This window comes from Chiloscyllium plagiosum, unplaced genomic scaffold (genome assembly GCF_037043375.1).
Source record: "Chiloscyllium plagiosum isolate Xiang-an unplaced genomic scaffold, Cpla_swu_hap1 HiC_scaffold_14, whole genome shotgun sequence".
Lineage (NCBI taxonomy): Eukaryota > Metazoa > Chordata > Chondrichthyes > Orectolobiformes > Hemiscylliidae > Chiloscyllium > Chiloscyllium plagiosum.
Genome location: NW_028270152.1, coordinates 104746161 through 104763674, shown reverse-complemented (window position 1 = coordinate 104763674; position 17514 = coordinate 104746161). Strand labels below are relative to the sequence as shown.

The following is a 17514-nucleotide window of genomic DNA, read 5'->3' as shown; positions in this document are numbered from 1 at the left end:
AGATCTCAGATGTTGTGAAAATGGGCAGTTTATGTACTGATTTCAGATGGCACTGATTGATCAATCACAGCTATACAGTCATGAGTAGGAAGGTAATTCCCTCCATGAATAAAGGAAATCTACTGCACAGCTCATACAAAGGGAATTCTTACCCTCAGTAAACTTTCCCATCACATTATCCAACATATCAGCTAAAGCAGGACACACTGCGCATGCTCGAGTCAACAAAGCGACCCCCGGGTGATTGATGTCAGCACCGGACCAATGAAAGGACGGTGGGCGGGACTGGATGACCGAGCGGGATGTTGGTCCTCCAACCAATCAAAGTGAATGAAGGGCGGAGCTAAACTAAACCATGTGATCACCCTCGCGCGCGGCGCAGAGTCGCTGTAATGAATGTTCGGGAAGTTATGGAGAGAAAGGATACGGTAAGGAAAGAAATAAACAGGGAAACCGGAGAAAAACTGTGTTGCTACGAGCGGAGAGGCTCTACAAACAAATTGTGCACGTCGGAAAACACAAATTTGAACGTCCCAATTCCTTTTTTGCAGTAAACGGGGAATTGCCTCAGCGCGGCTGCAGGCCTGAGTGAGCGCCGCCATCTTTATTTGGGGCAACGATTCTCTGTACACGTGCGGAGCCGCCATCTTTGTAGGGGGCAAGGTGCAGCCAGGCGCATGTGCAGCCTTTCTCTGGTATAGAGTCATTGGGATCATAGCAGCCCATACTGCTCTGATTCACCTCTGGGCTCCCTCATGACCACTTTGTCAATATCTAGCTTCCTCAGTCTCGAACCATGGGTGTATTTTTGGTCTGTTTACTACTGTATTATGACTTTTATAGACCCTTTGTAAATGAGTTTTTCACTGCGGCCCAGCCCCTGACCATGTGCTGCTCTATTATCAGATTACTTTTATCTTGAATATTTTTGACAGTCAACAATTCTTTTTTCGAACAAGCAAGTGTATTTTCCTTCCATTTCTGACTATCAAATTCTGCACCATTTTCATTCCCTGTAACCCATTTTGCATTCCCTGAAACATCAACTGTGTTTCTCCTTCCACAGATAGCAGTGATTAATGCCAAAGCCCTGTTGCTTGTGGAGAGGGTGATGTTTGACTTTCTTGTACAGCTGCAGTTTGTGTGCTGAAGGTGTTCCTACAATGTGGTTGGGTAAGTGGCATGATAGATTATTCATTCAGCAACAGTGATGATTTGAAAATAATGTCTAAATCAGCAATAGTTTGTATTTTTATTATCATGCTTATAATTTCACAAAAGTACTATTGAGAACTTTAGTCATAAGACCAGAGAGGGAGATATTAGGTCAGGTGACCAAAAACATTGCCAAAAAACAGGTTTTGAGGGATGTCTTAAAGGTGGAAAGCAGACCTGTGAGGTTTTGGCTGTGAATTTCAGACTATGCTGCTTCAGCAACTGTAGAAACATCCACACAGGTGAAGTAATGAATTAACAAATGGTTGGGAGTCTTGAAGAAAATGGGTTGTCGAGGTGTCAAAATGTGTGTGGTGCAGGGAGCGAGGGATGATCACAGCCAGGAATTAAATCAAGTGTGAGAATTCTAAATTGAGGATATTGGCCAGGTGCTGGCAGGTGAGACTAGATTGGGTTGGGGTGTCTGGTCGGCATGGACGGGTTGGACCGAAGGCTCTGTTTCCTTGCTGTACATCTCTATGGCTGTATGCTGTTGATTATAATTAGGAGCCTTTTGATGAATCAACAAGCAGAGATTTAGACTTTCTTGAGATGACAGGGAGGTTGAATGTGGGAAGCTGGGCCTGAGTGTGTTTGGAAAATGAAGTCTGGAGATAACACAAGGTGGATGAAAGTATATGAGCTGAGACAAGGGTGGAATCAGCTAGAAATAGTGGTCTTGGAGTGGGCCTGAGTTATCACACTCACCTCACCTCTGGGATACAGCTGGTTGCCAGATTGTGAATCAGGGCGGTAACACAATCGGGAGCTGAGTGGCCCTGGTGGAGCCTAAAATGAGTGTCACTCAGCTGGCTGTTGCTGAGCAGCTGCTGCTTGGTAGCCCTGTTGATGACATCTTCCATCACTTTACTACTGATCGAGTGTGGACTGATAGAGGGAAATTGGCTGGGTTGGATTGCCCTGTGCTTTTGTGTTGAACATCCCTGGGCAATGTTCCACATTGTCGGTAGATGCCAGTGCTGGAGCAGTATGTGGCTTGGTGGGTGGCGAGTTCTGGAGCACAAGCCATCAGTATTATTGCCAGAATATTGGCAGGGCCCGTCGGCTTTGCACTACTTAACCATTTCTTGATGTTATTCAAACTTAATCGAACTGGCTTAAAATTCTCATCTGTGATGTTAGAAACCACTGGAGAAGGCTAAGATGGATCATCCCACTTTGCACTTCTGGCTGCAGATTGCTGCAAATGCTGTCATCTTATCTGGTGCATGGATGTGTGAGGCCCCTCCATCAGTAAGGGTGGGGATATATGTGATGCTTCCTCCAGTGAGTTGTTTAATTGTCCATCACTGTTCACAACTGGGTGTGGCAGAACTGCAGAGTTCCGATATGTTCCATTGGATGTAGGATCACTTAGCTCTGTTGCTTGCTGCTGATGCTGTTTGATATGCAGGTAATTCTGTTTGATAGCTTCACCAGGTTGGCAATTCAGTTTTAAGTCTGCCTGGTGCTGCACATGGTATGCCCTCCTTTACTGTCCATTGTGATGGGTGAGAGCAGGAATTACAAACCCATGAGATTACAGATTGTGCTGGAGTACAGTTCTGCTGCTGTTGATGTCCCACAGTCCCTCATAGATACCCAGTTTGAGATCCTACATCTCTTCGAAGTCTGTCCCATTTAGAACGGTGATAGTGTCACTCAACACAATGGAGGTTTTTCTCAACTTTAAGGCAAGACTTTGTCTCCAAAAGGAATGTGTGATGGTCGCTCGTACTGATACTGTCATGGCCAGATGTATCTGCAGCTGGTCAATTCATAACAATGAGATCAAGGATGTTTTACACTCTTGTTGGTTCCCTCACCACCCGCTGCAGACTCAGTTGAGCAGCTATATCCTTTAGGACCTGACCAGCTCAGTCAGTAATTCTGTTGCAGAGCTCGTCTTGATTATGGACATTGAAATCCTGTACCCAGAGTACGTTTGACACCATTTTATTGCCTGAGTGCTTCCCCCAAATGTTGTTCAACATGAAGGAGAACTGATCCATCAGCGAAGGGAGGACGGTACGTGGTAATCGGCAGGAGCCATGAGACTTCCTGGTCTCTGGAGCCAATGCTGTGTACTCCCAGGGCAAATCCTCCCAGTCTGTACACCACTGTGCCACCACCTCTGCCTGGTCTGTCCTGCTGGTGGGACAGGACATATCCAGAGATTTCAGGAGAAAGTGAAGACTGCAGATGCTGGAGATCAGAGTCAAGAGTCTGGTGCTGGAAAAGCACAGCAGGTCAGGCTGATGAAGGGCTTAGGCTCCAAACGCCAATTCTCCTGCTCCTCGGATGCTGCCTGACCTGTTGTGCTTTTCCAGCACCACACTCTCGATATCTAGGGATGGTGATGGTGGTGTCCGGTCATTGTCTGTAAGGGATGATTCCATGAGTATGAGTATGTCAGGCTGTTCCTTGACTAGTCTGTGAGACAGCTCTCCACATTTTGGCACCAAAAACCATATGTTAGTGAGGAGGACGTTGCACCATTGAGAGGGCTGATTCTGTGGTTGTAATTTCTGGTGGCTTGTTAGGTGCCAACTGGTCCATCCAGTTTCATTCCTGTGTTGAGACTTTGCAGTGATTAGTACAGTGAGTAGCTGGCTGGGCCGCTGTCAGGTTGGCAGGATTTTTTTCGCCATTGACAATGGTTCCATGGAGATCAGGAGATTCCGAACACTTTTTTTTTCTTGAATTCAGATTCCACCATCTGCCAAGACGGGATTCGAACCAGGACTTCAGTCATTTGTTTTAATATTCTGGATAAAACCTGAATACATCAGTCATTTTAAATATCACTAACCCTGGTTTTGTTTCTTTGTAAAACACTGTCCCTCATCTTGTCTCCTCCATCCTCTCCTCTAACAACGAGTGAAGAGCACATGGAGTTTCTCTGACACTAAGACTGAGATAATCCGATCTGCTCCTTCCCTCCCTCCCACGAGCCCACTGAGCCAAACTGCCTCACGTGGTGTTGCTGGTTTTCGTCCCAAACCTACATCTTTCTCCAGTCTCTTGTCAAGCCTTATCAGAGCTCACCTTGACCCTTTACCCTAATCTCGCTAAACTCACTTTCCAACTCTCTGTCCTCCGCTGCCGCCTCATCACCCCCCTCGCCAATTCATAGATATTGTTCCTTGTTCTGTCTATTGGTCTTTCTTTGGTTGTGCCCTTCTCTCCCATTCTGTGAAAAACTAATATTTGACATCACCATTGTTGGAAAATCCTGTTCCATCTCCACTCTCCCTTTCCTTTCTGTATTACTTACATTTGGTGTCCCTCAACGATCTATCCTTGGTCTGTCCTCTATCTCACGTACATAGTGCCAGGAAGTGATATCATCCAAAAACACTGTTAGGTTTCACATGTTCATTGACGATGCCCAGCTCTCCCTCCCCATCATCCCTCTCCATTACTCCACTGTTACTCAGTTATCAAACTGCTTATCACATTCCCACTACTCGATTAGCTGCAATTTCCTCCAATGAAACATTGTCACGGTTAAACCCATTGCCTTACCTTTACCTTTCTGCTGAGCCCCTCCCTCCCACTGGGAACTCTCTGAGGCAGAACAACACTCGTCACAATATTGCTGTTACATCTGACCCCAAGGTGACCTTCTGATCAGACATCCACACGATCCCAATCTCTTCAAAGTTGCATTTCTCCACCTCACCCCAGCTCCATTGCTACTGAAACCCCTTACCCGTGTCTGTGTTGCCTTATCTTGATGAATCCAAAACAGACCCCTTGATTCCGTGACTCAGAATCTGGTTTCAGACTCCTCTCTCAGTATTTACCCTCAGACACATCCTCTCAGTATTTATCCTGTCAAAACCCTTAAGAATCCCATCTGTCTCAATGAGATTACCTCTCTTACTCCAAAATCCAGTGAGTAGTGTCCCAACCTTTTCAGCCTTTATTTAAAAGATAATCCCTCCAAACCAGGGATCATCTCATTGAATCTTCCCTGAAATGCCTCCAATAAAGTGACACATTTCCTTATCTCAAGGGACCAAAACTCCTCTCATTACTGCAGATATGGTGGTCACACCAGCACTCCCACACGTTACTCTCAGGTATATATTCCAAACTCTAATACTAAAAACCTTTGAAACAAAATATTCCATTCCCCTTCCTGATTCCCTGTTGTAACTGTGTGGTAGCTTTCTGTGTTTCCTGAACAATTACCCCTGGTCCCTTTGTGGTGCAGTTTTCTACAGTTTCCACCATTTAAATAGTACTTTGTTCTTTTATTATCTCCTCCAAAATGAGCAACTTCCCATTTTCCCAAGTTACACCCCATCTGGCAACTTGTTGCCCCCTTCTCCTGTGCATCTCTCTCTTTTCATAATCCTTTTAGACCTTTACAGTTATGCCTTTTCTAGGAGATATCCCCCCTTCCCATTCTTCCAAACATTTACTGAGAGCACTGGGCAGTGGGAAGCAGGCAGAGTTGCTATCTTTTTAGGGATACGCTTTGAAGTGATTGCGAGGATCTCATACCCATTGGTCAGGATGGAGACAACTTGCCCATCGTTAGGCATTAGCCTTTCACACCCATGTCTTATTGATGAGGCAGAGCGGCAGCACGGAATGAAAGAAAAGAAAGCAATTCTTGTTCCCCATATCTCATTGACGCTTGGATCATTTTCTCCAATGTGTCAAAGAACTGCTGTGTTCAGTCACATGAGATCTCCAGTTGGAATCTCCTAGAAACCCACAGATTTCCCCCTGCGTTGACTGCTGTTGTCCTCAAGGGTAATATGTCCAGTCATCCTGGGCCACAAGGAGGGGATGGTGTGAGTTTCTAACTTGAACTGAGAGTGACAGATTTTATAAACTTGTATTACAGGATATTATAGGTGGACATTCAGATGGTAATCTCAGTAAATGTTCTGCCAAACTCTGATTGAATTACTCAGTACATTCGCATTGTGTGTGTGAGTATTGCGTTCTAGATCAATCCCATTTGCTGCTTAAAAATTCTCCTTTGAATCATCGCATTCTCTCAAAAGGTCTCCCCAAACCTTCAATGTGTCATGTAATCCTTTTATGATGACCTGATGAGTGTAAGGTTTATTATTCGAATGTGTAATTTTTGGATAAGAATGTCTCAGAGAGGGAGCAGAATATTCTTAAAGGGGAGAATAACCATTTTGAGGGGAGGCTGTTGTTTATTGGTGTCAATGACATAGGAATAGAAGAGTTAACATTGTTGGATCATTGGAATCTCTTGTGGGGTAGAATTGACCTCCATCAGAAGGATGGATTGTACCTGCACTGGAAAGGAAGAGTTGCCAGTGCTATTCAGGAGGCATTAAACAGTGAAGGGATGTGGGTAAACCGAAAGAGAAAGTGAGGAAAGAGCTAAGTCTGAGGCTGGGACAGTTCAGACGTCAAACAGTCAAGGCAGGCAAAGGCATGGCAGAGAACGAGGTAGGACAGAGCAGTTACACTGCATTTATTTCACCTGCCCAATAGGTCAGGCAGATGAGCTCAGGGTATGGTTTTGAACATCGCACTGGGATATTATAGCAATTACAGAGGCATGACTTAATGATGGATAGGACTAGCAGCTTAATGTTCCAGTGTATAGATGCTATAGCAAAGATAGAAAGGGGGCAACAGAGTGGTATTTTTGATTAGGGATAACATTACAGCTGGGCTTCAAGAGGGTATTCCTGGGAGTACATCCAGGCAGGTTATACAGGTGGAACTGAGAAATAAGAAAGGGATGATCTCCTTATTGGGATGGTACTATTGACCCCCCCTTCCCCAATAGTCAGCGGGGAGTTGAGAAGCAAATTTACTAAGAGATGACTTCTCTGTAAGAATAGTATGGTTATGTACAAGACTTGACCTTCTTTGTTATTCATTCACAGAATGAGGGTGTCACTGGCTGGGCTCAAAGGGCAGTAAAGAGTCAACCACATTGCTGTGGGTCTGGAGTCACATGTAGGCCAGACCAGGTAAGGATGGCAGATTCCTTCCCTGAAGGATATTAGCGAATCTGATGAGATTTGTTTTCGTAATAATCAACAATGGACTCATGATCTTTAATAGATTCTTAATTCCAAATTTTTATTGAATTCACATTCCATTGTCTGCCGTGACGGGATCCAAACCCCTGGCCACAGAACGTTTTCTGGGTGTCTGGATTATCCATCTAGTGATAATCTCACTAGGCCATTTGGCAGGGTGAGTGACTGAGGTATCCGTGGGGCAACACATCAGCACCAAAGATCCCATGATCTCTGCGGAAGATAGAAAGGGCTGGGGAGGGAGATATATCCCTGGTGGTGGGGTCTGACTGTAGGTAGCGGACATAGCAGAGGTTAATGGCGATTAGTGGGTGGCAGGTGAGGACCGGGGGATTATATTCTTATTGTGGTTGGAGGGGTGGGGGGAAGGCGGAGGTACAGGAAGTGGAGGATATGCGTTGGAGTGCATTGTTGATCAAGTGGGAGGGAAATCCGGTCCTTGAAAGAGGAAACCTTTCTGGGATGTCCTGGAGTGGAATTGCTTCTCCTGGGAGCAGATATGGCAGAGGCGGAGGAATTGGGAGTACAGGATCACGTTTTAACAGGAATATACTCGAGGGTAATCAGGAGAGCAAAAAGGGGACTTGAAATATCTCTAGGAAATAGTTTAAGGAGAATCCAAAGAGATTCTACAAATACATTAAGTATACAATAATAACCAGATGGAGAATAGGAATTCTTAAAGATCAACAAGGCCATCTATGGAACAACAGGAGGTGGGAGAAATACTATGCTATTCTATTCTAGAGAGTTTGGAGAAATAAATAGTGATCACTTGAAAAGTGTCTCGATTACAGAGGGGGAAGTACTAGATGTCTTAAACAGTAGCAAGGTGGAGAAATCCCTGTGACCTGATCAGGTGTATCCCAGAAATTTGTGGAAAGCTAGGAAGGTGATGGCAGTGCCCCTCCCTGAGGTATTTATATCATTGTTTGTGACAGGTGAGGTGCTGGAAGATGGGTGCCATTATTTTTAAAAGGTGGTAAGGAAAGGCCAGGGAACAAGAGAACAATAAACCTAACGTCAGTGGTAGGTAAGTTGTTGGAAGGGATTCTGAGGGACAGGATTTACATGTATTTGGAAAGACGAGGATTGATTAGGGATAGTTAACATGGCTTTGTGTGTGGGAAATTCTCTCTCTCTAACTTGATTGAGATTTTTTTGAAGTTGTGACAAAGATGATTGATGAAGGCAGACTATGGACGTTGTCTATATGGACACTGAACGATGTTCCACAAAGCAGACTGGTTAGCAAGGATAGATAACATGAAATGTTGGGAGAACTAGCCATTGGAATACAAACTGGCTTGAAGGGAGGAGGCAGAGGGTGGTGGTGGAGGGTTGCTTTGTGGACTGGAGGCCTGTGAGCAGCAATGTGCTGCAAGGATGGATATTGGGCCCTTAAATAAATGACTTGGATGTGAATCTATGAGATATGGTCAGTGGGTTTATAGAAGACACCAAAATTGGAGGTGTCGTGTACAATGAAGAAGGTTAGTTCAGAATACAACAGGATCTTGACTAGATGGGCCATTGGGGCGAGGAATGGCAGACTGGGTTCAATTTAGACAAATGTAAGCTGTTGGATTTTGGAAAGGCAAATCAGGGCAGGACTTGTACACTTAATGGTAAAGTCCTTGGGAATGTTGCTGAACATAGAGACCATGGAGTGCAGGTTCATTGTTCCTTGAAAGGAGAGTCGCAGGTAGGCAGACTAGTGAAGGTGGGGTTTGGTATGCTTATATTTATTGGTCAATGCATTGAGTACAGAAGGTGGGATGTCAAATTGTGGTTGGACAGGACATTGATTAAGCCATTTCAGGAATTATGTTTTAAGTTCGAAATTCCCTGTTCTGGAAAGGATGTTGTGAATCTTGAAAGAGTTCAGACAAGGTTTACAAAGACTTTGCTAGGGTTGGAGGATTTGGGCTACAGGGAGAGGCTGAATAGGCCAGGGTTAATTTCCCTGGAGAGTCAAAGACTGAGAGGTGACTTCATGGAGATTTATATAATCATGAAGGGCACGGATAAGGTGAACAGCCAGGGTCTTTTCCCCCAGTTAGGTGGGATCAAAATAAGATCACATGGGCTTAAGTTGAGCGGGCAAAGATTAAAAACGGATCTAAGGGGTAAAGTTTTCAAGCTGTGTGTGGTGTATGTGTGGAATGAGCTGCCAGATGAAGAAGTGGAGGCTGCTACAATTACAACATTTGAAAGGCATCCGATTGGGTACATGAATTGGAAGAGTTTCGAATGATATGGACCAATAGCTGGCAAATGGGGCTCCATTTGTTGAGGATTCCTAGGTGGCATGGACAAATTAGACCAAAGGTCTGTTTCTGTGCTGTACATCTCTATGACACTAATTAATGAAAATAAGATGTGTTCCTCTTTTGTGGAGAGCTAGCAGAAGCACAGATAATTGACCTTGGAGCTGAGAAGGTTAAGCAGTGATTTTGACCAGGTGCAGATTTGGTTCTAGGATATTTAATTTGCAGAGAGAGGGGAATTGTTAACAATGTCACAATTTTAGTAACTGTTTTCAGGTAATTGGCAAATAGAACATAGAACAATACAGCGCAGTACCGGCCCTTTCAGCCCTCGATGTTGCGCCGATCCAAGCCCACCTAACCTACACTAGCCCACTATCCTCCATATGCCTACCCAATCCAATAATATGTGAATATGTGAACATTATTTTATTCAGTAAGTTCTGAGCATCTGGAACAGTCTGAATGACAGCTGGACACAGACTCAGCAGTTATTCATAAACAGATTTGGAATTTTACTTTTTAAGGGAAGATTTGGGGGGCTTTGGGCAAATGGGAAGGGAATTGGGACAGACTTGCAGCATCTCCAGAGGGAGAGAGTACATCCCAAATGGGCTGAATAGCCCCAGACCCTGTGCTCTGTGATACTGCCCCATTCACTGTGAATGATGAAGCTTATCCCAGGGCAGAGAGAGGGAGGATCCCACCACTCACCTCACAATGGGCCCCAATGATTGATGTCAGCGCAGGCCAATAGGAGGCAGAGGGCAATACTGGAGGACCAGCCCGTAACAGTTTGTCTTCCAACCAATCGGAGTGAATGAGGGTATCCTCAAGGCTGGAACTAAAGAAAGGCACATATCGCAGAGATTTGAGAAACTGGAGGACATGAGATAGGGAGCGTTCTGTGGCTGGTGAGGAATTATATAAATAAGGAAGAGTTGTGAGGCTGGATGAAGTGACAGCGATCGGGAGAGTTGAGGATGGAGGAATTTAGAGTTAGTAAGGGTTAGAGTCATAATGATATACAGCAAGGAAACAGGCCCTGTGGTGCAACCAGTCCATGCCAACCATAATTCCAAACTGAACTAATTGTACCTGCCTCCGCTTAGTCCACATCCATCCAAATATTTCCTATTTATGTACTAATCTGAATGTCTTTTAAATATTGTAATTGTACTCACAGCTAACACTTCCTCTGGAAGTTCATTTCACACATATACATTTTTTTTATAAAAACCCTAATGTCTTTTCTCAAATCTTCCTAATTTCTTCCCAAAATGAATGCACTCGAGTTTTGAATCCCCCTCTCCCCTGGCTATTCACCTTATCTACATTCTTTCTGATTTCGTAAACCTCTCAGGTCACCCCTCAACCTTGTGCATGCTGGTGAAAAAATTTCCCAGCCTGTCCTTAGAACACAATCCCTCCATTCATGGCAACATGCTGGTAAATCTCTTCAGAACCTGCTCCAATTTAATAATATCCTTCCTATAACAGCGCAACCAGAACTGGACAGAGTATTCCAGAAGAGGCCTCTCCAATGTCCTGTTCATCCTCAACATAACGTCCCAACTCCTGTACTCAAAGGTCTGAACAATGAAGGTAAGTGTGCTAAGCACCTTCTTAACCACCCTGTCTACATGTAACACAAACTTCAAAGATGTGAAGTCCTTGGTCTCTTTGTTCCCATATCACTACTCAAGGCCGTACTTTTATTGAGTGTAAGTCCTACCCTCGTTTGTTTTGTCAGGATGTTATATTTTGCATTTATTCCAATCCAAAGAAATTTTGAGTATAAAGGCAGTAGGAGTATAATTAAGAGGGAAATCAAGAGGCAAAAAAGAGACGTGAGATAGCTTTGGCGAACAGGGTTAAGGATAATCCGAAGGGCTTTTGTAAATATATGAGGAACAAAAGGCTAACTAGGGAGAAAATAGAGACCCTCAAAGATCAGCAAGGCAGCCATTGTGTGGAGCTGCAGGCGATGGCCGAGATAGGGAAACAAGTATTTTGCATCAGTGTTTACTGTGAAGAAGTACATGGGAGATATAGAATGTGGGGAAATAAATGGTGATATCTTGAAAAATGTCCATATTACGGAGGAGGAGGAGGTGCTCAATGAGTGGCTAAGGAGCTGGTGCAGGGGAAAAGGATTCACGTTTTTGGATCATTGTGATCCCCTCTGGAGTAGAGTTGACCTGCATAAGAAGGATGGATTGTACCTGAATTGGAAGGTGTCTAATGTCTAGGCAGGGAGACTTGCTGGTGATACTCGGGAGGCATTAAACGAATGAGGGAGTGGGTGTAAACCCAAGAAGGGAGTGAGGAAAGAGATATGTCTGAGGCTGGTACAGTTCAGAAATCAAATAGTCAAGGCAGGCAAGGGCAAGGCACAGAATGAAGTCGGACTGAGCATTTGCACTGTATTTGCTTCAATAGAAGAGGCCTGACAGGGAAGGCAGAGGAGCTCAGGGTATGGTTTTGAACATGGCACTGGGATATTATAGCAATTACAGAGGCATCACTCAGGGATGGATAGGCCTGGCAGCTTAATGTTCCAGGGTATTGATGCTATAGGAAGAATAGAAAGGGGGACAAGAGAGGAGTGAGAGTGGCATTTTTGATTCGGGATAGCATTATGTTTTTGCTGAGGGAAGATATTCCTGGGAGTACGCCCAGTGAAGTTATTTAGGTGGAACTGGGAAATAAGAAAGGATGATCACCTTATTGGGATTTTCTGCATGAATTTCGTCCGGGTGCTCTGGTTTCCTCCCACAGTCCAAAGATGTGCAGGTTGGGTGGATTATCCAGGCTGAATTGCTCATAGTGTCCAGGGATGTGCCGGCTGGGTGGATTATCCAGTCTGAATTGCCCATAATATTCAGGGATGTGAAGGTTGGTTGGCCCTGGGAAATGCAATGTTTTCGGAGGAGGTTAGGAGGCTCTCCTGGTCAGTATCAATGTGATGGGCTGAATGACCTGCTTCCACACTGTTGGGAGTCTCTGATAATTCTACAAGTTTTAAAATAGTTACAGAAAATAATATACCAGATCTAAAAGTTAAGGTTCTGAATTGGACAAAGGCCAATTTTGATGGCACAAGGCAAGAACTTTCTTCTGGCCCCTCAAGCCTGCTCTACCATTCAATAAGATCAGGGCTGAGCTTTTCATGGCCTCAGCTCCACTTTCCTGCTCTCTCACCATAACCCTTAATTCTTTTCCTGTTCACAAATCTAACTTTTGCCTTCAAGGCATTCAAGTTGATAACGTTAAATGCTGCACTCGGCAGCGAATTCCACAGATTCACAACCCTTTAGCTGAAGAAGCGTCTCCTGAACTCAGTCCTAAATCTGCACCCCCTTATTTGTAGGTAATGCTCTGTAGATTGACCCGCCCCAGTGGAAATAGCCTCCCTGCTTTTGTCTTATCTATTCACTTCATAATTTTATTTTTTCCTCTCCAACTTCCCATTCTTCTAAATTACAATGACTATCGAACCAGTTTTCTCAATTTCTCCACATACACCAATCCTCTCAACTCCTGACTCAAACTAGTGAACCTCCTCTGTACTCCCTCCAATGCCAATACATCCTTCCTGAAGTAAGGAGAACAAACCTGTACACAGTACTCCAGGTGTGGCCTCCCCAGCACTCTGTACAGCTGCAGCATTACCATCCCTCTAGCAAGGAAGGACAATATTCCCTTCACTGCCTTAATTACCTGCTGCACCTGCAAACCAACTTCCTGTGATTCATGCACAAAGACACCCAACTCACTCTGTACAGCAGCATGGTGCACATTTTCACCATTTCATCATCCAGTTTGCTGTTAGTCCGACCAAAATGGATGGCCTCACATTTCCCAACATTGAACTCCATCTGCCAGATCCTTACCCACTCGCGTAACTGATCTGTATCCCTGTGCAGACTTACAGTGGCCTCTGCAGACATTGCTTTACCTCATCTTCGTATCAAATGTGAACTCTGACACCGTACACTTGGTCCTCAACTCCAAAACATTTGTGTAAGTTGTAAACAGTTGTCGTGCCAACACAAATCCAAACTCACATTTATCCCTGTTCTTTACTTTTTGTTGGTTAACCAATCCAGTATCAATGATAATACATTACCCACAATGCTGTGCATCTTTACCTTATACAGCAGCCTTTTGTGTGGCAACTTATCGAATACCTTCTGGAAATCCAGGTACACCACATCCACCGAGTCCCCCTTGTCCAACGCACTCGTCGTGTCCTCAAATAATTCCAGTAAATGCATTAAACGTGACATGTCTTTCATGAATCCATGCTTTGTTTGCTCAATGAGACAGTTTCTACCCAGATATCTCACCACTACTTCCTTGAGGTTCAAGCATTTTCTCCACAACAGAAGTTAAGCTAATATTTTGTAAAATAGTGGCACCACATTTGAGCTTCCATTCTGTCAAAACCATCCCAGAATCCAACAAATTTTAGTGAATTATCACAAGATCTATTTGTTATTCTCACACACACACCCCCACCACCCCCTTCCCTCCATCTCTTTTATTCCCTGGGATACATTCCATCAGGGCCAGGAGACCCATCTACCTTTAGGCTGTTATCTTTCCCAACATTACCTCTTTACTGAGAATGATTGCTTCTGTATCCTCATCTGCCATTGCCTCCATAGGCCTGCGACAATGAGAGTACATAGACAGTATGTTCCTGTTAAGGCCAAGGCTGGTAGGTGTAAAGAATGCTGCCTGACGAAAGAAATTGTGGACCTGGTCAAGAAAATGAAGGAGGGATATGGCAGGTACAGAGAGCTGTGTTTGTGTGAATCCCTAGAGGAGTGTAGGGGCAGTAGGAGGTAAACCATGAGGGTGAAAAGGGGACATGAGATAGCTTTCGGAAATAGGTTTAAGGAGAATCCACAGTGATTGTACAAATACACTAAGGACAAACGAGTAACCAGGCAGAGAATAGGTACCCGCAAAAATCATCAAGGCTGTCTGTGGAACCGCAGGAGGTGAGAGAGATTCTGTATGAGCGGAGAGGTTTTACAAACAAAATGTGCACAGCGGAAAACACAAATTTGAACGTCCCAGTCTCGTGTTTTCAGTAAACGGGGAATTGCCTCAGTGTGGCTGCAGGCATGAGTGCGCGCTGCCATCTTTATTTGGGGCAAGAATTCAATGGACATGTGCGGAGCCGCCAGCTTTGTAGGGGGCAAGGTGTAATCTTCAGTCCAATGGATAGGTTGGATTGAAGGATCTGTTTCCATGCTGTACATCGCTGTGGCTCTATGTTGTTGATTATGAATCGGAGCCTTTTGATGGATCAACACGTTTTAGTACGAGGGAGCACTTGGGCAGCAGAGATTTAGGGTTTTTCTTGATATTACAGTGAGGTTGAATGTGGGAAACTGGCCAGGAGTATGAAGTCTGGAGATAACACAAGATGGATGAGTGTATATGAGCTGAGACAAGGGTGGAATCAGCTAGAGTTAGTGATCTTGTAGTGGGACTGGGCAGTCACCCTCACCTCGCCTCTGGGATTCAGCTGGTTGTAAGGTTGTGAATCAGGGCGGTAACACAATCGGGAGCTGAATGGCCCTGGTGGTGCCTAAAATGAGTGTCGCTAAGCTGGCTGTTGCTGAGCAGCTGCTGTTTGATAGCCCTGTTAATGACATCTTCCATCACTTTACAGCTGATCGAGTGTGGACTGATAGAGGGAAATTGGCTGGGTTGGATTGCCCTGTGTTTTTGTGTTGAACATCCCTGGGCAATGTTCCACATTGTCAGTAGATGCCGGTGCTGGAGCGGTACTTGGCTTGGTGGGTGGCAAGTTCTGGAGCACAAGCCATCAGTATTATTGCCAGAATGTTGGCAGGGCCCGTAGCCTTTGCACTACTTAACCATTTCTTGATGTTATTCAAACTGAATCGATCTGGCTTAAAACTCACATCTATGATGTTAGAAACCACTAGAGAAGGCTGAGATGGATCATCCCACTTTGCACTTCCGCTGCAGATTGCTGCAAATGCTGTCATCTTATCTGGTGCATGGATGTGTGAGACCCCTCCATCAGTAAAGGTGGGGATATCTGTGATGTTTCCTCCAGTGAGTTGTTTAATTGTCCATCACCGTTCACAACTGGGTGTGGCAGAACTGCAGAGTTTCGATCTGATCCATTGGATGTGGGATCACTTAGCTCTGTTGCTTGCTACTGATGCTGTTTGATATGCAAGTAGTTCTGTTTGATAGCTTCACCAGGTTGGCACTTCATTTTTAAGTCTGCCTGGTGCTGCTCATGGCATGCCCTCCTTTCCTGTCCATTGTGGTGGGTGAGACCGGGATTTACAAACCCATGAGATTACAGATTGTGCTGGAGTACAGTTCTGCTGCTGTTGATGTCCCACAGTGCCTCAGAGATACCCAGTTTGAGATCCTACATCTGTTCAAAGTCTGTCCCTATTAGAACGGTGATAGTGTCACTCAACACAATGGAGGTTTTTTCTCAACTTTAAGGCAAGACTTTGTCTCCAAAAGGAATGTGTGATGGTCGCTCGTACTGATACTGTCATGGACAGATGTATCTGCAGCTGCTCAATTCATAACAATGAGATCAAGGATGTTTTACACTCTTGTTGGTTCCCTCACCACCCGCTGCAGACTCAGTTGAGCAGATATGTCCTTTAGGACCTGGCCAGCTCAGTCAGTAATTCTGTTGCAGAGCTAATCTCGATTGTGGACATTGAAATCCTGTACCCAGAGTACGTTTGACACCATTTTATTGCCTGAGTGCTTCCTCCAAATGTTGTTCAACATGAAGGAGAACTGACCCATCAGCCAAGGGAGGACGGTACGTGGTAATCGGCAGGAGCCATGAGACTTCCTGGTCTCCGTAGTCAATGTTGTGTACTCCCAGGGCAAATCCTCCCAGTCTGTACACCACTGTGCCACCACCTCTGCCTGGTCTGTCCTGCTGGTGGGACAGGACATATCCAGAGATTTCAGGAGAAAGTGAAGACTGCAGATGCTGGATATCAGAGTCAAGAGTCTGGTGCTGGAAAAGCACAGCAGGTCAGGCTGATGAAGGGCTTAGGCTCCAAACGTCGATTCTCCTGCTCCTCGGATGCTGCCTGACTGTTGTGTTTTTCCAGCACCACACTCTCGATATCTAGGGATGGTGATGGTGGTGTCCGCTCATTGTTTGTAAGAGATGATTCCGTGAGTATGACTATGTCAGGCTGTTCCTTGACTAGTCTGTGAGACAGCTCTGCACATTTTGGCATCAAAAACCATATGTTAGTGAGGAGGACGTTGCACCACTAAGAGGGCTGAATCTGTGGTTGTATTAAATGGTGCCTTCTTAGATGCCGAGTGGTCCATCCAGTTTCATTCCTGTGTTGAGACTTTGCAGTGATTAATACAGTGAATAGCTGGCTGGGCCGCTGTCAGGTTGGCAGGATTTTTTTTGCCATTGTTAATAGTTTCGTGGAGATCAGGAGATTCTTAATACGTTGTTTTTTTTTCTTGAATTCAGATTCCACCATCTGCCAAGATGGGATTCGAAACAGGACTTCAGTCGTTTGTTTTAATAATCTGGATAAAAGCTACATCAGGTTTGTTCACTCATTTTAAATATCACTAACCCTGGTTTTGTTTCTTTGTAAAACACTGTCCATCATCTTGTCTCCTCCATCCTCTCCTCTAACAACGAGTGAAGAGCACATGGAGTTTCTCTGACACTAAGACTGAGATAATCCGATCTGCTCCTTCCCTCCCTCCCACGAGCCCACTGAGCCAAACTGCCTCACGTGGTGTTCCTGGTTTTTATCCTAAACCTACATCTTTCTACAGTCTCTTGTCAAGCCTAATCAGAGCTCACCTTGACCCTTTACCCTAATCTCGGTAAACTCACTTTCCAACTCTCTTTCCTCCGCTGCCGCCTCATCACCCCCCTCGCCAATTCATAGATATTGTTCCTT

The 17514-nt window shown here is 44.8% G+C and overlaps 1 long non-coding RNA gene across 3 annotated transcripts in view; it reads left to right on the top strand.

Moving 5' to 3' along the window:
* Nucleotides 1–383: 383 nt before the first annotated feature.
* Nucleotides 384–17514, top strand: part of LOC148148109 (uncharacterized) — a 105612-nt gene continuing 88481 nt past the window's right edge. For all 3 annotated transcript variants that reach the window (XR_015759317.1, XR_015759318.1, XR_015759316.1), the window contains exons 1-5: nucleotides 384–428; nucleotides 1067–1173; nucleotides 7110–7196; nucleotides 11039–11143; nucleotides 17070–17148. This is a non-coding gene — a long non-coding RNA (uncharacterized LOC148148109). The remainder of the gene's footprint in view (nucleotides 429–1066; nucleotides 1174–7109; nucleotides 7197–11038; nucleotides 11144–17069; nucleotides 17149–17514) is intronic.